The sequence below is a fragment of the Vulpes lagopus genome, chromosome 2 (genome assembly GCF_018345385.1).
Source record: "Vulpes lagopus strain Blue_001 chromosome 2, ASM1834538v1, whole genome shotgun sequence".
In the NCBI taxonomy this organism is placed as follows: domain Eukaryota; kingdom Metazoa; phylum Chordata; class Mammalia; order Carnivora; family Canidae; genus Vulpes; species Vulpes lagopus.
In genome coordinates, this window is record NC_054825.1 from 170,822,212 (window position 1) to 170,846,765 (window position 24,554).

At 46.9% G+C, this 24,554-nt stretch overlaps 1 long non-coding RNA gene across 2 annotated transcripts; it reads right to left on the reverse strand.

The window, feature by feature from the left end:
* Positions 1-128: 128 nt before the first annotated feature.
* On the reverse strand, positions 129-24,548 carry LOC121479928. 2 transcript variants are annotated; one of them, XR_005984850.1, is made up of 3 exons: positions 24,246-24,548; positions 19,467-19,577; positions 129-1,600 (listed from the first exon to the last, which is right to left on the reverse strand). It is a non-coding gene; the product is annotated as an uncharacterized LOC121479928 (long non-coding RNA). The 2 variants fall into 2 exon arrangements; XR_005984851.1 differs by lacking the exon at positions 129-1,600 and adding an exon at positions 11,010-11,340.
* Positions 24,549-24,554: the final 6 nt, after the last annotated feature.

Genomic DNA, 24,554 nt, shown 5'->3' on the forward strand with positions numbered 1-24,554 from the left:
CTTTAGAACTGCAAGCTAATAAATTTGTGGGTGTTGACCTGCTAAACTTGTGGTAATTTGTTACAGGAGCAACAGGAAAGCAAATATACTCTCTTACCCTGACCTTTATTTTTTTTCTTCCATAGAAATTATCACTTCCTAACAGACCATAAAATGTATTTATTTATTGTGTTAGTTGTCCATAGTCTCCTTCCCCTTAGGCTGTCCAACAGAAATACAATGCAAGCTGTATAAGTAATTCTATATATTATTCTAGTAGCTACAGAACAAAAAAATTTTAAAAAAACAAGAAATTATTTTTAATAACTTATCTGATTGAACCAAATCTATCCCAGATGTTACCACTTCAGCATGTAACCAACATCCAAAAATTAGGGGCACCTGGCTGGCTCAGTCGGTGGAGCATGCGACTCCTGATCTTAGGGTTGTGAGCTTGAGCCCCATGTTGGGTGTAGAGATTACGTAAAAGTTAAAAAAAAATCCTTAACAAAATTCAAAAATTATTGCTCTATTTAATATTCTTTTTGCGTCCGTGCAAAATATTCAAAATCCAGTGCATGTTTTACATTTCAGCCCATCTCAGTTGGGACTAGTCACATTTCAAGTGCTCAAGAGCCACACAGGGCTTGGAGCTACCATTCTGGATGGTGCCACCTTAAAATGTCAGCTCCAGGAGCCCAGGGATCTCTCTTTTGTGCATGGCTATATTCTCAGTGTCTAAACAAAGGCCTGGCACACAGTAGGTGTTCAGTAAGTACTTGCTGAATGATTCAATGACAAAGTTTCTGCGACAGGCTGAGGATGGCTGCCCAAAAGATATCCCTGTCCTAATTTCTGGAATCCAGGAACCATTACCTTATTTGGAAAAGGGTCTTTGCAAATGTTATTAATTTAAGGATTTTACAATGGGGAGACTATTCTAGATTATCTGGGGGAGGGCTCTAAATGCAATCACAGGTGTTCTTATAGAAGGAAGGCCAGAGGGAGTGCAGGCCGGATGCTCTCCTAGCTCCTCCAGAAGGAGTGGAGCCCTGTCCACACCTTAACTTCACCCCAGTGATACCGATTGCAGACTTCTGGCCTCCAGAGCTGCAGAAGAAATTTCTGCTGTTTTAAGCCAGAGTCTATAGTCATTTGTCACAGCAACCACAGGAAACTTAATAATTAGTTATTCATCACTTAATATAAAAAAGAGAAAAATGGAGTAGAATTCATATCCAACCCAGGCTCACTCTAACAACGAGGGACATGCATCTAACTGATACAGGAATGAACTAGAAAACTAGGAAAACCCCTTCAGTCCATTTCCCAAAGAGATGTCCTACCACTAAAATTTTACATTTTGATTTCATAATGATTGAAATTCTGTAATACTAGATATCAAATAAAAAAGGTACCAGGGAAAAAAAAGGTACCAGCAGAGAGTTTTTTGCAATTGTTTTTCAAAACCAAAAAAGCTTAAAATGGTTGCGCCAGGCAGCGAAGCAGGAAGCAGGGACCGGGGAACTGCAGGATGTGGCCTGATCTTCTGTTCAGACAGAACTGAGTGGGCTCGCTGGATCCTAGGAGACGTGAGGAGACCATCGCCTTCTTCAAGAACCTTCAGGGCAAGCAGGGCACCAAGAATTTCGTTGTGTCTTTCTATTATGCATTTATATATCATTTTTTATAATTGTAAAAATCAAATAATACCAAATTTACCCTCTTAAGTATTTTTAGCTAGATCTCTCTTTTACATGGAATCATACAGTCTCTTGGTGAGCTGACATATTTCACTAAGCATTATGTCCTCAAGGTTCATCCATGTTGTGGCACATTATAGGATTTCTGTCTTTTTAAAGACTGAATAATGGGCAGCCTGGGTGGCTTAGCGGTTTAGAGCCACCTTTGGCCCAGGGTGTAATCCTGGAGACCTGGGATCGAGTCCCACGTTGGGCTTCCTGCATGGAGCCTGCTTCTCCCTCTGCCTGTGTCTCTGCCTCTGTGTGTGTGTGTGTGTGTGTGTGTGTGACATGAATAAATAAATAAAATATTTTAAAATAAATAAATAAAAGACCGAATAATAGTCCATTGTATGTATATACTACATTTTGTTCATCCAGTCATCTTTCTGTGGAGAGTTGGGTTGCTTCCACCTCTTGGTTATTGTGAATAACACCCCGATGAACGCCCCGATGCAAACATTTTTTCAAGATCCTTCTCTCATTTCTATTCGATACATACCCAGAAGTAGAATGGCCAGATCATATGGTAATTTTGCGTCTAATTTTTTGAGGAATCTTAGACTGTTTTCCATTGGAACTGTCCCATTTACATGCCCACCAATGAACCACAGAGTTCTGATTTCTCCACGTCCTTGGGAACACTTTTTTTTTTTTTTTTTTAATGGTAGCCATCCTAAGGAGCATGAGATGGTATCTCATTGTAGTTTTGATTTGCATTGGTGAGGTGAACATCCTTTCGTGCACTCATTGGCCATTCATATATCTTCTTTGGAGAAATATCTATTCAAGCCCTTTGCCTATTTTTAAATTGGGTTATTTTGGGCTTTTGTTGTTGAGTTGTAGACGTTCTTTATGTTCTGGATGTGTATGTCTTTGGGCAGTCCCAGTTTCTGGATTTCCTCATTAGATTCCAGTCCTGTAGTTAAGGGAAGTATACCCTGAAGGTAGACACTGTGTCCTTCTCCGCACATCCCATTAGGGGCCCTATGACCAGCGATGTGAACTGTGCCCATGGAGTTAAAGGCTGTATTAGTTTGATCAAGGTGCCATAGAAGAAAACCACAGAGTGGGTACTTAAAGAACAGAAATTTGGTTTCTCACAGTTCTGGAGGCCACAAGTCCAAGATCAGGACCTCGGCAGGTTTGGTTTCCTCTGAGGCTTCTCTCCTTGGCTTGTAAATGGCCATTCTCTCCTTTTGTCTTCACATGGCCTTCCCTTTGTGCCTCTCTGCATCCTAATCTCTTCTTTCAAAAAGTTTTAAGCATTTACTTATTTATTAAATTGAAGTACAAAAAATAAAAAAATAAAAAAATAAATTGAAGTACAGTTGACACCCAGTGTTACGTTAGTTCCCAATCTCTTCCTGTAAGGACACCCTTCAGAGTGCACAAGGGCCACCCATGTGATTTCATTTTAACTTAATCACTTCTTTATTTATTTTTTTCTTTTTAAGATTTTGCTTATTTGAGTGAGGGAGAGCCAGAGAGACAGAACAAGTTGGGGAGAGGACAGGAGGGGCAGGGAGAACTGCCTGCTGAGTGGGGAGCCCCACATGAGGCTCGATCCCAGAACCCTGAGATCATGACCTGAGCTGAAGGCAGATATTTAACCAACTGTGCCACCCAGGTGCCCCTAACTTAGTCACCCTTTTAAAGGCCCTTGCTCCAGATATAGTCATATTCTAAGAAACTGAGGGTTAGTTAGGACTTCAACCTATGAATTTAGAAGGGAGGGTCACAATTCTGTCCATGACTGGAGGTGACTGTCAGATTCCCCCCCACCTTTTTTTTTTTTTAAGATTTGATTTATTTACTCATGAGAGGCACAGACACAGGCAGAGGAAGAAAGCAGGCTCCATGCAGGGAGCCCGACATGGGACTCGATCCCAGATCTCCAGGATCACACCCCAGGCCAAAGGCGGTGCTAAACCACTGAGCCACAGGGGCTGCCAGGATCTCCTCCTTTTGAATTGTGTCATCTGTGGGTGGTGCCCTGAGACCCTGTGAAGAACCCGTCCCTGACTGCCTTTCACCCAATGCTCTTGGTACCTTTTCTTGGTTTTTGCTGAGTCATTGGGTTTATTCATACTATGTGTTCTATTTATGGCAAGTGATAATGGTTTTCCACCTCCTGGTGTGAGGTGATATTTCCTGGGTTTTCTTTTTAAGATTATTTATTTATTTATTTATTTGAGAGTGAGCATAAGTGGGGAGGGGCAGAGGGAAAGGGAGAAGCAGACTCCTTCCTGAGCAGGGAGCCGAACATGGGTCTCGATCCCAGGACCCTGGAACCATGACCCGAGCTGAAGGCAGATGCTTAACCAACAGAGCCACCCAGACGCCCCCTGACATTTCTTATTTAAATAAACGTGTTGAGTGTAAAAAAAAAAATCTGAGCTGATTTCAAGAAAAGTATCCAGTAGCTAAGTATACGAGTGATGCGTGGATATGTGGCAAAGTATGGGAAAGTGAAACGCAAAAGGTGGGTATTTGGGATATTGCTGGCTGAGGACTATGGGGTCACACCCAGCATCTTGTTCACTGGAGCTCTGGGTTTTTTGCTGGATGCCTCCTCTTGTGGTCTCATTCCCATGGTGTCCCAAACTGGCCAGAGCATCTCCCCCAATCCTGCTCCTCCTTCTAGTACCCTTTACAGGGGGCCCTCATGATCTCCCCAGTCCCTAGGCTAGAGCCCTGAGCCCTGGACACCTGCATCCCCCATTCTCATGCTTCCCCATTCTCCCCTTCCATGGCCTCATCCTGGTCCAGCCCAACCTCCACTGCCTCCTGGTTCCCAGTCCAGGGGATCCCCTCCAATCCCCCACTCACATGGCAGCAGAAGGAAATTTTATTTTATTTTAAGAGTTTACTTTTAAGTGATCTCTATACCCAACATGGGGCTCAGACTCACAACCCCGAGATCAAGAATCTCACACTCCACCTCCTGAGCCAGCCAGGTGCCCTGCAGTTCTAATTTTGGTGGAGTCCAATTTAGTGTTCTTTTGCTGCCTGTTCTTTTGGTGCCACCTCCAAGAAATCATTGCCAAATCCTATGTCATGAAGCTTTCCCCTATTTTTTCTTCTAAGGGTCTTATAGTTTGACTTCTGACATTTAGGTCTTTGGTTCATTTTAGGTTAATTTTTGTATGTGGTGTTGGATAAGGGTCTTGACTCTTTTGCATGCGGATATCCATTGAATTTTCCCAGCACCATCATTTAAAAGACTGCCTTCCTCCCATTGAATGAGCTGGGCACGCTTGTCAAAAATCATCCAATCTTAGGGGTGCCTGGGTGGCACAGTCAGTTAAGTGAGCTGCTCCTGGTTTTGACTGGGCTCATGATCTCAGGGTCTTGAGATCAAGCCCTGCTTGGGGCTTCATGCTCAGCATGGAGTCGGCTTGGGATTCTCTCTCCCTCTACCTCTCACCCTCTCACTCGTGCTCTCTCTCTCTCTCTTTCTCAAATAAATGAATAAACCTTTATTTTAAAAAAATCATTTCACCTTATACGCAAAGGTTTATTTTTGGAATTTGTGTTTTTAACAAGTTGCTGCTGAGAACCATTGATATATATATAGCAGATTAAAAATAAAACAGGAAGGGAGGCTATACTTTTTGAGAAGTCACAGAGAGGGTGACACCTGAACAAAACTTTGCCAGAAGCATGAGTCACAGGCATGAGAGTCAGGGGCATGCAAGTCAGAGGCATACATTAGGGGAAGATGTTCCAGGCAGAGAAAAGCCAGGCAAAAGCCCTGCAGTGGGTGCGTGCCTGGCAGGTGGGGGAACAGTGAGGAGGCAAGAATTCTTGAGACGTCCTTGGTGCAAAAAGGTGGTTTTATAAAAGCACAGGGACAGGACCTGTGGGCAGGAAGAGCTGCACTGGGGTCGTGAGGAGTGGCCCCTTATATACTTTCAAGTTGGGAGGGGGTTAGGGAGAGCACAAACCTCCAAGGTATTTTGGAAGCAAGGTTTCCAGGACCCTGAGGGGGCTGGCTATTGTTAGGAAAAGATCATTTATTACTGTTTGGTAAAAACTCAATCGCGAGACCCTTCAGATCAGATCTCTATCAGTGGGTCATATGCTTGGAGGATGGTTGCCAACATGTATCTTCAGGGGTAGAGATAAAGGAAGCGTCCAACAGAATTTTTATACGTTAAAGGAGACTTACAGGATCCTGGGGGGTTGGGATAATGCGAAGCTAAGGTTGCCTTTTTTTTTTTTTTAATTTTTATTTACTTATGATAGTCACACACAGAGAGAGAGGCAGAGACACAGGCAGAGGGAGAAGCAGGCCCCATGCACCAGGAGCCCGACGTGGGATTCGATCCCGGGTCTCCAGGATCACGCCCTGGGCCAAAGGCAGGCGCCAAACCGCTGCGCCACCCAGGGATCCCTGCCTTTTGCCCTTAGCAGAGGATTCACATCAAGGCAGCAGAGTTCCTAGAAGAATGTCACTCTGCCTGTTTCAAGGACTTGTCAGGGGACAGGAAATAATAAGGAAATTTAATTTTTTTTCTTTGACTTGGTCTCCCACATCAAAAATGAGACACTGCATGACACCCATTGAGGAACACTGTGTGTTTTGCCTATATATTCTCTGGCCACCCCAACAGGATAATGCCTAATGCCTCAGGGCTTGTGTGCCTGTTTTAGGACATCATCCAGAGGATGTGACCGCCGGTTGACCCATGAGCTGGACTCAGGCCATCAGAGGCTCCTCCCTCCCTCCCCTGACCATGGAATGTCTTTCTGCCCACTGTTCCCATACCCGGGGCTGCTCCAAGGACATAGCCCCGCCAGAGGAAGGTGTTGTTGAGACCATCTGGCTCTATATAAACTTTAAAACTCTGGTGGGTGTGTGGGGAGACCCATTCATCTTGTGGCGCCCGAGACAAGCCTTGTAAATAAATTCCCTTGCTTATTAAACCTGCCACCTACCAATCTGGAACAGTCTGGCTCTTTCTTTGGTCCCTCCTTGTCCTCTGTGTATGGGGCCAGTTGGGAAACTGGCAATTAAGGAATCAGCTAGGAGACCAAAGAAATGGGCCTTCGGAAAGGCACACCTGCAAGGAAACTCTCCAGTTGCCCATAGGCCTCTGGGTGCGGAAGGGAGCCCCAGGAGTTAGATGTTTGGGGACTCCCGCACAAGTATGGGGACACCCCCAAGATGCTGGCCATTTTGATGCACCTGAGGAACTACACAGGGCGCACACTGCAGGGCAGGGAAGTGCATGGCTATGACAGGGGTGTCCCCTACTGGGGGCAGTTTGGCCGGCCACCCCAGGCTGCAGCTGGACCTAGGGAATCGGAAGAACTGAATTCAGGAAAAGGACATGCGGTTTCCATTACTCTGCTAGCTTCAGGGCTCACAGCACAGTGGGAGAAGGTAATAATAAGTTGCAGACCTTATCATGCCCTTTTGCAAAGCTAGGAGGGCGCAAACAGCCCCAGATTAAGATCCGAGCACCTGTACGAAGCCTGATTAGGATGCTAACAGGTACAGTCCCTGCGAAAGCGATGAGGATGCCCTAGTGCCTGACAATGAGATGGACCGCGGGCCCCATGCTGTCGGAGCCTTGATACAAGGAAAATTTTATTTAAAAAAATTATATTTGAGAGAGAAAGAGAGAAAGCATGAGCAGGGGAAGGAGCAGAGAGAGGGGCAGGCTCCCCGCTGAGCAGGAGCCCAATGCAGGGCTCCATGCAGGACTCGATCCCAGGACCCTGAGATCCTTACCTGAGCCCAAGGCAGGCAGACACTTAACCGACTGAGCTACCCAGGCGGCCCCAAAGGAAAAATTTAAATAGCGATCACCCTAGACTGCTGATAATGAAGAAATATGTCCCAAAACTCCTAGGAGAAAACTAGCATTTTTTCTGTCCCTTGAAGATGTCAATCTTATGCCTTTGAAATATAAACACTGCCCATGATAGCCTGAAACTGAGGAGGGAAATGGGGGAAAAGGGTTTTCAGAATATAGACTGCTGAGGGCGCCTGGCCGGCTGGGTTGGTGGAGCTAGACTCTTGATCTCAGGGTTATAGGTTCAAGCTCTACCTTGGGTGTCAAGATTACTTAAAAATAAATAAAATAAATAAAATAAAATAAAATAAAAAACAGATGGGGGTGCCTGGGTGGCTGAGTCGGTTAAGTGTCTGCCTTCGGTTCAGGTCATGATCCCAGAGTCCTGGGATTGAGTCCTGCATCAGGCTCCCTGCTCAGCAGGGAGTCTGCTTCTCCCTCTCTCTGCCCCTTTCCCTCTATTCATGTTCTCGCTTGCTCTGCTCTGCTCTCTCTTAAATAAATAAATAAATAAATAAATAAATAAATAAATAAATAATCTTTAAAAAAATAAAATAGAAGGGATCCCTGGGTGGCTCAGTGGTTTAGCGCCTGCCTTTGGCCCAGGGCACAATCCTGGAGTCCCAGGATCGAGTCCCACATCCGACTCCCGGCGCGGAGCCTCTTCTCCCTCTGCCTGTGTCTCTGCCTCTCTCTCTCTCTCTCTATCATGAATAAATAAATAAAATCATTTAAAAAATAGAATTAAATAAAATACAGAACTGCTGTAGAAGTTCCCTCACAGAAAATCTAGTCCACAACTTCCAGAAGATTACAGGTCAAGGGCTAAAGCTTTGGAATGAAAGCTTGGGGTCTCTGCGTCTGCCTGTATGTTTATGCACATCTGTAGATGTATGTTATGGATATGTGATGTTTTTCTACCTCCAGGGGGTATTGCCAAAATTAATTTGTAAAAGAGCTCTATTTAATTGGCTTAAAGAAAAATAAGCCTTAGTATTAGTAGTGTACTTACATAAAAGTAAAGTGTGATTTTCTTTCATCTGCTAAAAGGACAGTTTTCTTGGACCATTGGTCTGTTCTTGATGAGATTATGAGAGGCTTTTCTTGATGTAGGTAATCTGCCTAGAAAACAGATTCCGTTTTATCAAAACAACCTCCCATGCTCCCTGTCGTCTTTATCATGTCTTTGGTTGCTTAAGAAAACTGATTCTTCTCTATTAAAAGAGCTAAGTATTTTTACAACTATGTGACTTACTGTATTGGCCTGTGAAGTCTTTCATTGTCTCTCTGGTTAAATGAGTAACTAAGGATTGTTTCGCAGTGACCCATGATCCTATTTAATCAAGTGTTTTAAAACCTTTTGATTTTTTTTTTTAATTTTTTATTTATTTATGATAGTCACAGAGAGAGAGAGAGAGAGAGAGGCAGAGACACAGGCGGAGGGAGAAGCAGGCTCCATGCACCGGGAGCCTGATGTGGGATTCGATCCCGGGTCTCCAGGATCGCGCCCTGGGCCAAAGGCAGGCGCCAAACCACTGCGCCACCCAGGGATCCCACCTTTTGATATTTTTGACAAACTTCCCCCCAAATCATATCTAAAGCAAGGCTTGTTAACCTCAAACTAACTCTGGGATTTTCCAGACAAAATATCAAAAGACGTGTTCTCTCTCCTTATAAAAGGGAGCTATTAAACTAATTAGGCTTATTTTATGTTTTAAATTACATGGGAGGGGGACCCGGCTGGCTCTGTCAGTAGAGCATGTGACTCTTGATCTTGGGGTTCTGGTATAGAGATTACTTAAAAATAAAATCTTTAGCTCTCTCTCTCTCTCTGTCTGTCTCTAATAAATAAATAAAATCTTAAAATAAATAAATAAAATAAAATCTTTAGGGATCCCTGGGTGGCGCAGCGGTTTGGCTCCTGCCTTTGGCCCAGGGCGCAATCCTGGAGACCCGGGATCGAATCCCATGTCGGGCTCCCGGTGCATGGAGCCTGCTTCTCCCTCTGCCTGTGTCTCTGCCTCTCTCTCTGTGTGTGTGACTATCATAAATAAATAAAAATTTAAAAAAAATATTAAAAAAAAATAAATAAATAAAATAAAATAAAATAAAATCTTTAGGGGCACCTGGGTGACTCAGTCAGTTAAATGTCTGACTCTTGATTTTGGCTCAGGTAATGATCTCAGGGTCATGGGATCGAGCCCTGCATAGGGCTCCCTACTCAGCAGGGACCCCTCCCTCAACTCTTGGGTGTGCATTCTCTCTTTCAAAAAAATTTTAAAATCTTAAGGCACCTGGGTGACTCAGTCAGTTAAGCATCTGCCTTCGCTCAGGGCATGATCCCAGAGTCCTAGGATTGAGCCCCGCATCTAGCTCTCTGCTGGATGAGGAGCCTGCTTCTCCCTCTGCCTCTGCCTGCCTCTTTGCCTACTTGTGTTCTTTCTCTCTCTGTCAAATGAATAAATAAAATCTTAAAAAAATTTTTTAATATTAAAAAATAATAAAAATAAATTACATGAGAAACAATGCAAATAGGAAGTGATGCTAAACCTTTTTTATATTCTTATGAAATTTCTAAAAATCTGATATGTCCTAGTATAGTGTTATCAGTTTATTTTAAAATGTAGGTCACAGGGCAGCCCGGGTGGCTCAGTGGTTTAGCGCCGCCTTCAGTCCAGGGTGTGATCCTGAGGACCTGGGATGGAGTCCCATGTTAGGCTCCCTGCCTGGAGCCTGCTTCTCCCTCTGCTTGGGTCTCTGCCTCTCTCTGTGTGTCTCTCATAACTAACTAAATAAAATCTTTTTTAAAAAAATAAATAAAATGTAGGTAATAGAAACAACCAAATTTCTTTGTCAATTGCATTATAACTCTCATCAGATCTTTTCCAGTGCTTCTTTTAAGGTTCCTTATCATTTACAGTTACTGTTTTGCTCCGATGCTTTGGTGAAAGTGTTCCTGAAAAAATACTTTGTTTTCAAGGATATTCTTTGTTTTTTGTTTTTTGTTTTTTGTTTTTTTCAAGGATATTCTTTGGAAAGACTCTAACCAGTACAGGGGGATGTTGTTGTTGTTGGTTGGTTGGTTTAAATTTTTTTAAAGATTTTATTTATTTATTCATGAGAGACACAGAGAGAGAGAGAGAGAGGCAGAGACCCAGGCAGAGGGAGAAGCAGGCTCCATGCAGGGGCCTGACATGGGACTTGATCCCGGGTCTCCAGGACTCCTAGGCTGAAGGCAGCACTAAACGGCTGCACCACCTGGGCTGCCCTGTTTTTTAATTTTTTTTAAAGATTTTATTTATTTATTCATGAGATACACAGAGAGAGAGGCAGAGATATAGGCAGAGGGAGAAGCAGGCTCCCCGAGGGGAGCCTGATGTGAGACTCAAACTGGATCCCAGGACCCTGGGATCATGTCCTGAGCCTAAGGCAGATGCTTAACCACTGAGCCACCCTTGTGGCTTGTTTTTTAAAGTAGGTTCCACGTGGAGCCCAACACAGGGTGTGAACTCACAACCCTGAGTTCAAGACCTGACCTGCGATCAAGAGTCAGATGTTTAACCAACTGAGTCACACAGGTGCCCTGCCTGGCAAGTGCAGGTTTCCGATAAGTATGATCAATTTGCCTTTATGTGGGAGGGACAATGGACCTCAACTACCTCCAGAGCCCCCAAATATGCCATGGGATGGTAGCCAGAGATCTGTTCCTGTTTTCCTTCACACCAGGAAAATGGGCCCATTACACTGATATAATGTTAACACGAGAAGACTTGCCTCTGCTGCAGGACTCCGTGTAGACTTTGCTGGAACATCTGCAAGGGAGAGGATGGGTGGTGAACCCATAGAAAATTCAAGGCCCAGGCACCACTGAAACATTTCAGGGAGTTATTTTAAGATGCACATTGTCGCACAAGCTGGGATTGTTGAGATGCCAGCCTATCCGACCCGCAAGAACATGAAAGAGGTGCTAGCCTCTGTGGGGTGTTGGGGTTTCTCGAGGGATCTATTCCCCCCTGGCACAATGCCTCCATTCCTTGTACCACCTGGTAAAGAAAGGGCACAAGGGGGCTCGGGATCAGAGCGGGAGGCCACCTTCGAGAAGTCAAAAATGCTGGTGGGGCGGAGTAAAGCTTGGGCATCTCCTAAAGGCTACCGTTTGTGTTAGATGGTGCCGGGCTCCAGAAGGTATGGCCTGGGCACTATGGCAAAGACAACAGAAGGAGACAGTACCCTTAGGATTTGGGTCCCAGATCTGGAAGGGGGCAGAAACCCGATATAGCCCCACAGAGCAATAGCTCCCAGCAGTGTACACAGCGTTCCTCCGAGGAGAGCCTCTCATGAAGGAATGGAGTATCGTGGTGATAAGAACTTCCTGTCTTATCAAAGGGAAAGTTGAGGATATGTCTCATCGACCCACTTCTGTCATAACTCAGACTCCCACTTTGACTAAGTGGCATGCCTATTTGCAGCAGAGAAGCGCGCTGTCCGCCGCCCCACTGTCTCTAGAAGGGCAGGTGCTACTAGGGCCTGCAGAGTGTGTAAATCCTGCAAATGCACCATGCCTGTTCCCGCCGGTGGCCCCGGTGGCCCCCACAGAGGGGGTGGGCGAAACTCCTGCTGGTGCCTGGAAACACGAACAAACAGCGGTAGCCAGTGGGCTGAACTCGGAGCGGTTTGGCTGATGATCACTCCTGAGCCTTGGCTGCTCCCCCTTTGCCCTGACAGCTGGGCCGTTCTAAAGGGATGAACCCTGTGGCTCGGACAACAGGGAGCGGAGGTGTGGATAGATGATCATGAATAAGTCATGTGGGGTCAGGATATGCGGAAAGACATTTGGGGTTACCTGTAAGAGCCTGAGGTGTCCTCGTTGTCTTCCCATTCGGTGGCTTATAAGACACTAACACTCCTTGGCAAGCGAGAAGCATAGAAAGAGTGACCACCGGAGCGCCCAGGTGGAGGGCCTAGTGCCAGGGAGGCCAGACTGCCTTTGAAATACAGTGACTTGGGACACCTGGGTGGCTCAGCGGTTGGGCTTCTGCCTTTGGCTCAGGGCGTGATCCCAGGATCTGGGATCGGGTCCCACTTTGGGCTCCCTGTGAGGAGCCTGCTTCTCCTTCTGCCTGTGTCTCTGCCTCTCTCTTTCTGTGTGTCTCTCATGAATGAATAAATAAATCTTAAAAAAAAAAAAAAAAAGAAAAAAGGAAAGAAAGAAATACAGTGACTTGCTTAATGCTGTAAAACCATGTCCTGTGTGTCCTCAATAATGCCCAAAGTAAGGGCCAAAGGAGTCTGGGGTCATCCACCAGAGTTCCCAACTACTGAGGGATTGGCCAACGGATTATATTGACCTCCTTCCTCTGTGTGAGGGTTCTAAACTCCTTTGTGTGGACACAGCATCTGGCCTAACCCAAGTTTTCCCTTATCACTGTGCAAACCAGGGGGCCACCAACAAGGAGATTAGAGAAGCTGGGTAGCATGTACAGATACCCTCATAGGCTAAACAATGATCAGGAGTCACGTTTCGAAGAGCACAATATACAAGATAGAGCAAAAGAGCAGGACATTGAATGGAGGTCCCCTCTCCCTTATAACCCACAAGCAGCAGGGTTAGTGGAAAGGAAAAGTGGAATATTAGAGCAGCAGATTAGGTTACTAACAGGTAAAGCCATCCAGGCTCAATGGACTGCAGTACCCTCCCAGGCTTTAATACTTTATTTATTTTATTTTATTTTATTTTATTTTATTTTATTTTATTTTATTTTATTTATTTGACAGAGAAAGAGAGCACAAGCAAGGGGAGTGGCAGACAGAGGGAGAAGGAGAAGCAGGTTCCCTGCTGAGCAGGGAGCCTGACACAGGGCTCAATCCCAGGACCCTGGGATCATGACCTGAGCTGAAGGCAGATGCTTAACCAACTGAGCCACCCAGGCGCCCTGTTTTGTTTTTTTATAGATTCATTTATTTTTATTTGAGAGAGAGAGAGAGTGAGAACATGAGCAGGGGAGGAAGAGCTGAGGAGAGAGAACTTCAAGCAGACTCCATACCCAACACAGAGCTCGACATGGGGCTCGATCCCAGGACCCTGAGATCATGACCTGAGCTGTAATCAAGAGTTAGATGCTTAACTGACTGAGCCACCAAGGTGCCCCATTGCATTTGAGTGAATGATCACCCAGGAGGACTTTTTGCCCCAAATGCCAGACTGGACATCCCCGCTGAGATACCCAACAGGGCATGGAAGTCATGGGAAACAGCCATTGCCCCAACTCCCACTGCAGATCAACACGCTTTGCTACTGAGAACACCAAGCCCCGTCACACCTGAGACAGGCATTATCTCCTGGAATTCGCAATAAGCCAGCCCCCCAGGATGGGGGAGTTACTCCGCACCCCTGAGCGAGTGGGAATTACCCAGTCTCCACTGAGTCCCATTGTCCTGCTGCAAACGGGACTTGTTGAAATGTGTTATACCTGGAATGGGACACACACAATTCACTGAGAGAGGGGAGGAAGTGGGGGTCCTGGTCAGGCATGTGCAGCCAGCCCCCAGCCCCCAGTCCATCTCCTCACACCCGACTGGCCTGCCGTGCCCCCCCGACCCCAGCCAGGTCAAGTTCCTAAAACTGCCAATCTCCCTCTCCTTGAGGCCAGGTGGGCACATTCTTTTCACTGGAACCATCGTTTGGCTCTATCTTTGTTCCCCCTGTTGGCCTGGAGGACATTATGGCACACATAGAAGCCCTTGCTCAAGTAGCCCAGGAAGCCCTGAGTGATAGTCAACAGAGCCCACCTTTACGCTACACCAAAACCTCTCCAATGAAGAAAGCTGTCCCCCCAAAATAGCACGGCTCTGGGCATTATCATTACTTGGCAAGGACACCCGTGTCATTACCCACACAATGTTGTGCACTCCCACCTGATAAGGCAGCTAATGCATCATCTTTATTAAATGATACAGGGACACAAGTGAATATTTTGAGCAATCTCCCCCACCCCCAGCCTAGGGGACTTAACATCAGTGGCTCAGATCATGGGACTCTTTTTTTTTTTTTTTTTTTTTTTTTTTTAGATTTTATTTATTTATTCATGAGAGACACACAGAGAAAGAGAGAAAGAGGCAGAGGGAGAAGCAGGCTCCACGCAGGGAGCCTGATGTGGGACTCGATCCCAGGTCTCCAAGATCACACCCTGAGCTGAAGGCAGGCGCTAAACCGCTGAGCCACCCAGGCGTCCCTGATCATGGGACTCTTGGTAGAAAAACTGTTAGTCATTTTAGGAATCATTGTCTTTATCTGTGTTCTCTCTTCCACATGTCCTATTGCTGCTGTACTACCCGCCTCTGATGAGCCACCAAACGAGCCACTGCTGCGCCAGTGGAACTCCATGCCGGCCGCTCAGGGCGCATTGTGCAAGGGGGTATGTGTAAGATTGAAAGAGCTGGCCAGGGGGGAGGAGTACTGGGGGACGTCATCCAGAGGACGTGACTGCCTGTTGACCCACGAGCTGGACTCAGGCCATCAGAGGCTCCTCCCTCCGTCCCCTGACCAAGGAATGTCCTTCTGCCCACCGTTCCCACACCAGGGGCTGCTCCAAGGACACAGCCCTGCCAGAGGAAGGTGTTGTCACCACCGGGCTGGTAACCGAGTCCAGTTAAGGCCTCCATATACACTTTAAGATTCTGGTGGGTGGGTGGGGAGACCCATTCACCTTGCAGCGCCCAAGACAAGCCTTGTATGTAAGCTTATTAAACCTTCCACCCACTGATCTGGAGCGGTCTGGCTCTTTCTTCGATCTCTCCTCGTCTTCTGTGTACAGGGGTCAGTTTGCGAACCAGCAATGCCACAACCTCAGGCAGTAAAGATTGCATGATCCCCATTCCCTTTTTATAGGGTGAGACTCAGAGATAAGAGGCCCTGCCTGGGGGCAGCCCTGGTGGCTCAGTGGTTTAGCGCACCCTTCAGCCCATGGTGGGATCCTGGAGACCCAGGATCGAGTCCCCAGTCGGGCTCCCTGCGTGGAGCCTGCTTCTCCATCTCCTTCTGTCTCTGCCTCTCTCTCTGTGTCTCTCATAAATAGATAAAATCTTTAAAAAAAAAAAAAAAAAAGAGGCCCTGCCTGAGGCCACACAGTTAGGAAATGGGGCAATCGGGATTTGGATCCCAGTCCATCTGTCTCCTGTCTCCTGAGCGTCTGTGTGATCCCAATCTCTAAACCCCCACTGAGAGAGGATGAAGTCAAACCTCAGCTCCCTGAGGACAGGAGTTTTGTGTGCCTTGTTCACAGCTTAATTCACAGTGCCTAGAACGGGGCCTGGCACAGAGTAGTGCCTAATAAATGCGTGTCAAGGGACGCCCGAGTGGTTCAATGCTTGAGCATCTGCCTTTGGGTCAGGGCGTCATCCCAGGGTCACGGAATCAAGTCCCACATCAGGCTCCTCACGGGGAGCCTGCTTCTCCCTCTGCATGTGTCTCATGAAGAAATAAATAAAATCTTAAAAAAAAATACTTGTTAAATGAAGTAGACAAATTAAAATACTCAATTTTCAACCAGTCTATTATTATTATTATGAAATAAGTGACATATGGTACAACCACTTTGGAAAATAGCTTGTCAGATTCTTTTTTAAAATTTTTTTCTTTTTTTTTTTTTAGATTTTTTTTTTTTTCACAGAAAGAGAGTGAGAGTGAGCAAGCTTGGGGGTGGGGGGAGGAGCAGAGGGAGGGTGAGAGAAACCCAAGCAGACTCCACGCTGAGCACTGAGCTCAGAGCCCTATGTGGGGTTCAGTCTCACAGCCTCTGAGACCATGACCCGAACTGAAGCCAAGAGTCAGGCGCCCAACTGACTGGACCATCCAGGTGCCCCTTTAATTTTTTTAAGCGATCTCTACACCCAACATGGGGTTCGAACTCACAACCCTGAGATCAAGAGTCACATGCTCTACCAGCTGAGCCAGCCAGGCGCTCTGACCTTGGCAGCCTCTTAAAAATTTGAATATAGGGGGACTTGGGTGGCTCAGTCAATTAAGCGTCCGACTCTTTTCGGCTTAGGTCATGATCTCAGGGTCATGGGATGGAGCCCCGCATTGGGCTTCCCACTCAGTGGGGAGTCTGCTTGTCTCCCTCTCCCTCTGCCCCTCCCCATATACTCTCTCTCTCTCAAATAAATAAATAAATAAATAAATAAATAAATAATTTTTAAGTTAAATATATACCTACTGTATATGATTCAGGCCTTCCATTCCTAGGTGCATAGAAGTGGTGCTAGAGAAATGAATGCATATGTTCACACAGAGACTTGGACACCAGCATTCACAGCACCTCTGCTTGTGATTGCCAAAAACTGGAAAGAAGGCCAACGTCCACCAACAGGTGACTTGATAGACCAATCATGGTGACTCAATAAACCGTCCCATGCAATGGCCCTGTTCAACATGGACAAATTGCAAAACAACGATGTTGCATGAAAAAAGCCAGACATGAGAATCCATACTACATTATTTCATTCTGGAAAATGCAGACTAACTGATGGTGGCGGAAAGCAAGCAGATTAGGGGTTGGGCAGAGAGACGAGGGATGAAGGGGCCAGGGATGGAGAAATTCAGGAATGATGGATAGGTTCATTCTCAGTCTCATGATCTTGATTGCAGTGGTGGCCTCCTAGGCTTACGCAAGCCGAAACTCCTCAACTGAGGTACTTTAAATATGTGCATATGTGTGCTTTCTTTATGTCACTTGTGCTTCAGTAGAGCTGGGGGGAGGGGGTGTCCCAGCTGTGGAATGCAACTGAGAGTTTTCCCTCTACTGGACTTGCTTAGCACACTGGCCCCCGAGGGCATCTGAACTTTCATTCTGAAGCTCAATAGACCGTGAAGCTATTTCCGCTTAGAGCCCTGAAGAGGCTTTAAAAAGAAAAGAAAGCTGACCTATTTCTGCTCTCAAGCCTGTCACATTTCTCTCCTGAGACCCTGAACCACAGGGGACCAAATTCTTGAATGGGGGAAGAGAAAATTGAGAATATCCAGGGGGAACAAAAGGAAGCCCAGCAGATGGGAACATAAGCTAGCTACCCGCAACCCCAGACACAAGGGAAAAGGCGGAGTGGGTGGTGACGAGGCAGGAGGAGGGGGTGGACGTGGTGGGAAGGTGACTGTGGTTCTCTCAGGAAGCAAGAAGGAGGTCACTGCTGAGAGTGAGGATGAGGAAGGAGCTCTTGGAGGTTTGAAGAGATGGTCTGATAGGTCACCTGGGACAATCCAGGGAGCAGGGACCCCGGCGAATTTGCTGAGCAGCACCAGGGGGTCCACTCCAAATCAGTGGGCATGAATTTAAGGCGAGGCCAGTTAGCATGGGTGTGTACTTTCCTCTGCCCACATTCAGCTGCACAAATGCAAGCATGCGATAGGTGGGACGTTCGATTTAATAAGGAATGTGGTGTTGCCAGATGAGTATAGTGAAGTGGGGAGGTGTGTAGTGAATGTGTGAGGGGGTGATCATAATGGTTGGTCAAGGAGTTTGATCTGTGGGAAGACATGAGGGCGCTGAGGGGTAGAGGAAAGGTGTAGGGTCAGTGAATTGTTGGAGTTTAGGTTTTGGAGAGAATGAATAGAAAGACAGGATACAGTGCACAGTGAGTGAGATGCATGAAGCTGAGATTCCAAGAGGCTGTGCTTACTGTGACAAGGTCTAGGCATAACCATTGGGGGGAGAGGCTGAGGGGAAGACCAAATTGTTGGAGAAGAGATCTAGGAACCCAAGAGGCCAAGGATGGTCCGAGGGTCACCCACCTGGGTATGGAAATCACTGAGAACGATGAGAGAGGCAGCATGAGAGACAATGAGCCAGGAGCTAAAGTCCTGGATGAGTGAGTTGTAGTGATCATCAACCGATGAATGCAAATACTCTATGTCCATGCAGTGGAATATTATTTGGCCACAAAAAAGGGATGAAGGACATCCTATAACCTGGGTGAACCTTGAACACAGCTGGTCACCTATTTTGTGATTCCATTTATATGAACTATCCAGAATAGGCAAATCCATAAACAGAAAGTACGTTAAGGGTTGGGGGCTGAAGGCAGGTGATTGGTAAAGGATGTGGAGTTTCTTTTGGGGGTGATGAGAAAGTTCTGGAATTAGACAGTGGCAATCATCGCACAACCTTGTGAATAAAAACCAGTAAGTTGTATACTTTAAAGGAATGAATATATCTCAATAAAGTTGTTACTTTAAAAAATCTGGGAACACCTGGATGGCTCAGTCAGTTAAGCACTTGCCTTTGGCTCAGATCATGATCCCAGGGTTCTGAGATTGAGCCCCATGTTGGGGTCCCTATTCCGTGGGGTGTCTGCTTCTCCCTCTCCCTCTGCCCTCCCCCTCATTCATGCTCCTGCTCTCTCTCTCTCTCTCGAGCACACAAGCACTCACTCTCTCTATCTCTCCCTCAAATTTAAATAAATAAAATCTTTAAACATTTTTTTAATTAAAAAATCTGTGTAGTCATTCTGTTTTTTTTTTCATTTTTAAAAGATTTTATTTATTTGTTCATGAGGGACAAAGAGAGAGGCAGAGACCTAGGCAGAGGTAGAAGCACACTCCCTGTGGGAAGCCCAATGCGGAAACTCCATTCTAGGACCCTGGGATCACGACCTGAGCCAAAGGGAGATGCTCAACCACTGAGCCACCCAGGTATCCCAGTTTTTTTCATTTTTGACCAAAACACTTTCATTTACAACATTATTTGTTTTGTTTTGTTTTGTTTTTAGAAGGCTCCATACCCAGTGTGGAGTTCAAGCCCCAACTCCGGGCTTGAACTTACAGCCCTGGGATCAAGACCTGAGTTGTGATCAAGAGTTAGATGCCTAACTGACTGAGTCATCCAGGTAACCCTTCATTTACAACTTTACTGCAAATATGAAGTTTGTAATTTCTTGAAATTCTCACCTGGCTCTTGGAAAGAGTTGAGTCTTCATCATCAGGAAGGATTCCTCATTCTGCAGATTATCCATTGGAAAGGACCTGGATACAAAAGGGCTCCAGCATGGCCTCGGAGTCCTACCAAAAGCACCAGAGAATCCAGAACCACATAGATGGACTGAAGAACGTGGCCCAGATCACCTGGGATGTGGTCAGCTGGGGAAACTGTACGGGAGCTCGATATACACACCGTCCCTGGCATGACCGATTCCACTGCCTCTAGCTGCCCATGCTGTGTCCTCTGAACTAGTGACCTCCAACGTGAACCAAAGGCACCAGCCACATCAGAGTCAAAGTGCCATCCCCTGGTCACTCTGGGATTTATACTCACTCATGGTTCCTTTTTCAGGCCAAAGTCCTCATCCCCATCATCTCCCACTGCGTGCTGCAAACCTGCCCTGATTGCCTCTCTGAGCCTCTCTCACACACACCACCACTTGTCCTACTCAGCCACACTTCCTTTCTCACTTGAAGGCTTTTGCATTTGCTGCTCCCTCTGCCTGGAATGTTTTTATCTCTGCAATTCCAATGGCATGTGAACACACACATGCACGTGTGCGTGATGGACTCACTATAATTTTTTTTTTTTTTACGATTTTATTTATTTGACAGAGAGAGCACAAGCAGGGAGAGGGGCAGGCAGAGGGAAAGGGAGAAGAGGCTCCCTGCTGAGCACAATGAGGGACTCCATCCCAGGACCCTGAGATCATGACCTGAGCCAAAGGCAGACACTTAACCAACTGAGCCACCCAGGTGCCCTAGACTCACTTTCAGTATGATAAATAGAAAGCAAATGTAAATTAGAACCAGCTTTTATTGCTTAGGTTGTTTAAAAAAAAATGCAAATGTAAAAAAAATGTTGCAGTGTTTTTGAGATGGTGGGCAAACAGGTATTTTTACAGGGTGATGATGGGAACTCAAATTGTTACAGTGTTTATAGAGGATAGTTTGGTGAAATCTTACAAAAAGTAAAATGTATCAATTGGTAACTACTTTAGCAATCAGCAACAAAAAGATAACTAAAGAGGGATCCCTGGGTGGCTCAGCCGTTTAGTGCCTGCCTTCAGGCCCAGGGCATGATCCTGGACACCCGGAATCAAGTCTCGCATCCGGCTCCTGCATGGAGCCTGCTTCTCCCTCTGTCTGTGTCTCTGCCTCTCTCTCTGTGTGTCTCATGAATAAATAAATAAAATCTTAAAAAAAAAAAAAAAAGAACCAGACCCTCTCCAATATTGCCAGTGGGAACAGGTAGTACAAGATTTTATTTAACGCAGAGAGAGAACACAAGTGGGGGGGCTAGTGGGCAGAAGGAGGGAGAGAAGCAGGCTCCTGGCTGAGCAGGAGCCCGAAGCTGGACTCGATCCCAGGACCCTAGGATCATGACCTGAGCTGAAGGCAGATGCTTAACCAACTGAGTCACCCAGGAGCCCCTGGCTGCTGTTGTTAAGATTTATGTATTTATTTGAGAGAAAGTGCGTGCCCATGAGCAGGAGGGGCAGAGGGAGAGGGAGAGGAGAGAGAGAGAGAGAGAGAGAATCCTCTATCAGTTTTCCTACTGAGCTCAGAGCCTGTTTAAAGTTCTCTCTCTCCCTCTTCCTCTGCCCCTCTGGAACGGAATGTGGATGAGCAGGGAGGACGTCCACTACAAATTACTTTATGCTGTTTGACATTTGTACCATGCTCATGGGTTATCCAATCAATATTTTTTTCAAGATTTTATTTATTCATGAGACACACAGAGAGAGGCAGAGACATAGGCAGAGGGAGAAGCAGGCTCCCTGCAGGGGGCCTGATGCAGGACTTGATCCCAGGACCTGAGCCAAAGGCAGACACTCAACCACTGAACCACCCATGTGCCCCTCAATATATTTTTTTAAGATTTTATATTTTAAAAGGTTTTTACTTATTTGAGTGAGAGAAAAAGAGTGCGCTCACATGCATGAGCTGGGGGGAGAGAGAAAAGCAGGCTCCCAGATGAGCAGGGAGCCCAATGTGGGGCTTAATCCCAGGACCCTGGTATCATGACCTGAGCTGAAGGAAGACTGCTCAACCAACAGCACCCAAGCACCCCTTATGATTTTATTTTTAAGTGATCTCCACACCCAACATGGGGCTCAAACTCACAACCCCTGAAATGATCTACCAACTGAACCCCTTAATATTTTCTTTAAAGATTTTATTTATTAGAGAGAGAGAGAGAGAGAGAGAGAGAGAGCACGAGCAGGGGGAGGGGCAGAGGGAGAAGCAAGCTCCCAGCTGAGTAGGGAGCCAATGCAGGGCTTGATCCCACGACCCTGAGGTCACGACCTAAGCTGAAGTCAAACCTTAACTGACTGAGCCACCCAGGTGCCCTGCCCCTTAATTTTTTTTAATTAAAGAAATTTTAGGGATGGGGGCAGCCTGAGTGGCTCACCGGTTTAGCGCTGCCTTCAGCCCAGGGCCTGATCCTGGAGTCCTGGGATCAAGTCCCGCGTCGGGCTCCCTGCATGGAGCCTCCTTCTCCCTCTGCCTGTGTCTCTGCCTCTCTCTGTGTGTCTCTCATGAATAAATAAATAAAAATTAAAAAAAAAAAAGAAATTTTAGGGATGTCTGGACTCCAACTCTTGATTTTGGCTCAGGTCATGAGATCAAGCCCTCTGTCACGCTCTCAGCAGAGTCTGCTTGTCCCTCTCCCTCTGATCCTGCTTGCGCTCCACCCCCACCCCCAAATAAATAAATAAATAAATAAATAAATAAATAATTTTAAAAAATTAATGTTAAAAAAGAAAGGGGATACCAGCCAAGGGAACCCCAACCTCCAGCTGTAGGGGCTTGAGAGCAGTTATGCATGTCTCCTAAGATCACTGATGTACATAACTGGTCCTGGGAGCCCATGGGACAGGTCTGCCTCAAAGGGAGAGAGAGAGAGAAGGGATCCCCCTTTAAAAAGCAGCATCTCACAGTGGATAGAACACCAGAAGGAGCTGGTGACCTTGGCCATCACTATGAGCCCCGCAGTTAGGATTTTGAATCATGGGGAACTTTGACCCCTCAGCCTGTCCTGTGGGCTCTACTTTCCAAACAGATTCACAACTCACCCACTTCAACCCCTCCATGGCACCCACCCTGATCCCATCCACCTTCTTCTCCAGACTGTCCCCCTGAATCAGCCTCCTCACTGTCTTCCTGGCTCCCACCCCACCTCCTACAGTCTGTCTCCCACACCCACAGCAGGCAGCCCCAGTCCTCCTGTGAATACCTGAGCCAGATCGTGGTCCTCCTCTGCTGGGAAGCCTCCAGGGGCTCCACCTCAGAGTAAAAGTGAAAGTCCTCCCCAAGCCTGTGAGGCCCCTCAGTACCCTCTCAACTGGACTGGCCCTCTCCCATCTCTGGCAGCATTGCTTATCATTTACCATTCCCCTCATCCTACGCCAGCCAGCCACAAAGCCAGTTCTTGCAACACACCAGGCACATTTTCACCTCAGGGCCTTTGCACTGGCTGTTCCCTCTGCTTGGAATGGATGTGCTTCCTCTAGTAGCCACATGATTTCCTCTCCCCCCTCAGGTCTTTGCAACAATGTCACCTTCTCAGCAACACTTCCTCTGAATAAGCTTTCAAGCAAACTGCCTGCATAAACTCCGACCTCTCCTTCTTTCTAAGATTTTATTTATTCATAAGAGACACACAGAGAGAGGCAGAGACATGGGCAGAGGGAGAAGCGGGCTCCCTACAGGGAACTCAATGAGGTGCTTGATCCCAGGACCCTGGGATCATGACCTGAGCCAAAGGCTGACACTTAACCTGCCTAGCCACCCAGGCACCCCTGTTTTAATTTCTGAAAAGCAGTTCTCACCATCTGATACAATGTTTTCCTTAAGTATTTCACTAGAATATAACCCCCAGGAAGGAGGGAAGTTTCCCCATCTTCCTCACCATTTTATCCCAGGTGACCCCACTAGTGTTGCCTCAATAAGCACCCACTGAATGAATGAACCACCCTAGGGTAGATCCTTAGAATGACTGAAACATACCTACTTCCACCCCCAAAAGAGCCCAGACTAGTGGACAAATTAAACAAACAAGTAGATGTTTTCACATGGCAATAAGTGCAAAAAGGGAGAAGAAATGAGGAGCCAGGATTATAACAGCATATGGGAGTAACTAGGCTGACAGGGCCAGGAAGTGGCATTTGAGCCATGGTCTGTCTGAGGAGGAGCAAAGCCCTAGGAGAGTATTTTAGGCAGGAGGAGGAGCAGGTGCAAAGTCAGGAATGGGCTCTGGGCATTTAATGGAACAGAAGGAAGTCATTGTACCAGGTCAAGGACAGGTGGAAAACGGGTACACAGGGATGGATCTACAGGGGTCAGATGGCATCTTGTGGTTGTTAAGGAGGGTAAGACCTAGTCAGGTCTTCTTGTGGCGTATTTCAACTGGTTTTTCCCTTCTCTGGGCCTCACTTTTACCTTATCTGTGAAATGGGGGGGGGGGGTAGGCCTGAGGTCCCTCCGCTTCCAGACATTCTCAGCATCTCTCAAGACCACCCTAGAAGGCAGGTGCTATTACCCTTTTCCTTCCTATTGGATGAGGGGAAAACGGCTAACTCACTTCCCAAGACCCCAGAGCTAGTAAGTGCATGCTCCATACTTGAACCCGGGTGTCCGGCCCGGAGCCCGCGCCCTTATCCTGCACTGCATATTGCAGCCCCCATAACCACAAGCGGGGACTGCAGTGCGGGGGGGCAGACAAATCCCGCTACGGCCACTTACAAGCTGCGGGATCCTCGACTCGCCGCTTGCGTCCTGAGCCCATTCCCCCATCCGTACAACGTGCACCCCAACATTAACCTCCACTAACACAGCACTTGGCTGACTGGGAGGAATGAGGCGTGACCGCCAAGCCTCTGCGTGACTTCCCGAGGTGGCGAGGGGGGAGGTGGAGTGAGGAGTTGGGGTGTTTGGGGAAAAGGGACGCGGAGCCCTAACGCGACGGCGCACCAGTCTTTCCATTCCCTTCTGGCGTTGTTTCCTCCATTCAAACGCAGAGCAACTCTCGATCTCCCCCCCCCCCGTTTTTTT